Source organism: Thamnophis sirtalis, unplaced genomic scaffold (genome assembly GCF_051295495.1).
Source record: "Thamnophis sirtalis isolate CommonGarterSnake01/CBP01778 unplaced genomic scaffold, rThaSir2_p1.2 scaffold_6, whole genome shotgun sequence".
In the NCBI taxonomy this organism is placed as follows: Eukaryota; Metazoa; Chordata; class Lepidosauria; order Squamata; family Natricidae; genus Thamnophis; species Thamnophis sirtalis.
In genome coordinates, this window is record NW_028261386.1 from 459750 (window position 1) to 462338 (window position 2589).

The window sequence follows — 2589 nt, forward strand, 5'->3', positions numbered from 1 at the left end:
ATATCCTTTCCCAAAATGTCCTGTGAAACTTCCGCTTCCACTGAATTAATGCTAAAAGAGAAAAGGAATGATAATCCTCCCAGAAAATTCTGTAGAAATTTAAATTCTTAAATTCTTTCTTAAGAATTCTTAATATTCTTATAACCTGGACTGGGAACATGTGAATGGGTTACCCACTAGCAGAACCTGGAAGCAGATGTTAACAGTTAATTGGATTTCAGAACTTTTAACACCTGTGGACTTCATCTCCCAGAATCCCCTTATTCAGCATCCTGGGGGTGAGGAATTCTGGGAGTGGAAGTCCCAGTATCTTAAAACAGTGTTTCTCAACCTTGGCCACTTGAAGATGTCCGGACTTCAACTCCCAGAATTCCCCAGCCAGCATTCGCTTAAAAGTTGCAGAGGTTAAAAATACCCTACAAAACTTTGCTTCCACTTAATGAATGTACTGGTTTGGGCAGATTTACACAATAAACAATTTAAAATAAAATAAAAAAATATATAATAATAAAATAAAATAAAATAAAAAAATAAAAAAATAAAAAAATAAAATAAATAAATAAAATAAATATAAAATAAATAAAATAAATAAAATAAATAAAATAAATAAAATAAATAAAATAAATAAAATAAATAAAATAAATAATAAAACAAAATAAAACAAAATAATAAAATATATAGTAATAAAATAAAATAAATAAAATAATAAAACAAAATAAAACAAAATAATAAAACAAAGTAAAATAAAAAATAAAATAAAGGAAAGGAATGGAATTCTTTATTGTCCAAGACATGAAAAGATAAGTGCTAAAGAATTGCTAAAACAGAAGAGAAATGATAATCCTCATAGAAAATCCTTTAGAAATTTAAATTCTTAAATCTTTAAGAATTCTTGCAATTCTTAAGACCTGGGCTGTGAATCAAATTCTTACATTCTAAGAGTAGGAAAGAGGGGAGGAATGGGAAGAAGAGGGGAAGGGTAAAGGGGAGGAAGGGGAAGGAGAGAAGGGAAAGGAGAGGAGGAAGGAAGGAAGGAGAGAAGAAAGAGAAGAAAGGGAGGTAGGAAGGAGGGAGGGAAGGAGGGAGGGAGGGAAGGAAGGAGGGAGGGAAGGAGAGAAGGAGAGAAGAAAGGGGGGAAGGAAGGAGGGAAGGAAGGAGAGAAGAAGAGAAGAAAGGGGGGAAGGAAGGAGGGAAGGAAGGAGAGAAGAAAGAGAAGAAAGGGGGCAGGAAGGAGGGAGGGAGGGAGGGAGGGAAGGAAGGAGGGAAGGAAGGAGAGAAGGAAGGAGGGAAGGAAGGAGAGGAGAGAAAAAAGGAGGGAAGGAAGGAGGGAATGTAGGAGAGAAGGAAGGGGGGAAGGAAGGAGGAAAGGAAGGGGGAAAGGAAGGAAAGAAGGAGAAAAGAAAGGAGGGAAGGAAGGAGGGAAGGAAGGAAGGAGGGAAGGAGAGAAGGAGGGAAGGGGAAGGAGGGAGGGAAGGAAGGAGGGAAGGAAGGGGAGTAGGAGAGAAGAAACGAGGGAAGGAAGGAGGGAAGGAGAAAAGAAAGGAGGGAAGGAGGGAGAGAAGAAACGAGGGAAGGAAAGAGGGAGGGAGGGAAGAAGAAGTAGGACCGTTGTAAGATAAGATGGATCTATGGGATGTTAAGAAAGCAATCTTCAAGTATATTGTCAACAGTAGGGAAAAATTGTTATAAACACATATTATTAATATGTTATTATATGAGATCATATAATTGTGAATGTATATATGAAATTGATAAAAGAAAAAGAAAAAAAAAGAAAAAAAAAGAAAAAAAAACAAATTCTTACATTCTTTTAAAAGTTATCAAAATCCCTAAGACCTGGACTAATTTCAATTAATTGAACCACAACCAATTTCGTCGTATTTAAGTACGATGACAATAAAGATGATACTTATACTGCAAATATGTGAATGGGTTACCCATTCGCAGAACCCGGAAGCACGCGTTAAAAGAGTTTCTCGGATTTCAGAACTTTTTAACACGTGCGGACTTCAACTCCCAGAATCCTCTACGTCAGCCGACCGGATGGGGAAATCCCAGCCTCTTAAAAATGGCAAACTTTTTTTAAAAAAAAAAACCTGTTGGAAAAGTGGGTTTTCTCCTGAAAGATTGCAAACGGTCTGTGTGCAGGTTGAATACAATAAATAAAACGATGGAATTTCTATAAAAAAAGAATGGGAATCCGCACAGGCAATTTTAAAGGACATTAACGGCATATCCGCCACTTGCTTTCAATTCAGAGTGGGAATTTAACCGGGGGAAATCCAACGCAAGGACGAGCATGCGCGAGATTACAAAACAACATTTTCCTTTCATTTCACTCAGTTAAAAAAGGGGTGGGGGAAGCGAGCAAACCACTCAGACTGCGTTCTCTCCCTCCAGCCTCTCCGCAAGGAAGAGGCGGAACGGTCATCAATAGCAGGCAGCAGCCACATGAAAATAGCACCGCCTGCTGGCTTCGCGCTCAGGAGAGAACACTACGCCTCCTCCTCGTGGCTTGCTCAGCTGATCACTTTCGAGTGCATTTCTCTAGTTGGATACTATAGAAATGATCCCTGAAAGTATAGTCTT

The 2589-nt window shown here is 38.3% G+C and overlaps 1 non-coding gene across 1 annotated transcript; it reads right to left on the bottom strand.

The window, feature by feature from the left end:
- Window positions 1–2371: 2371 nt before the first annotated feature.
- On the bottom strand, window positions 2372–2589 carry LOC148044836 (small nucleolar RNA U3). Its single transcript, XR_015697210.1, has one exon. It is a non-coding gene; the product is annotated as a small nucleolar RNA U3 (small nucleolar RNA).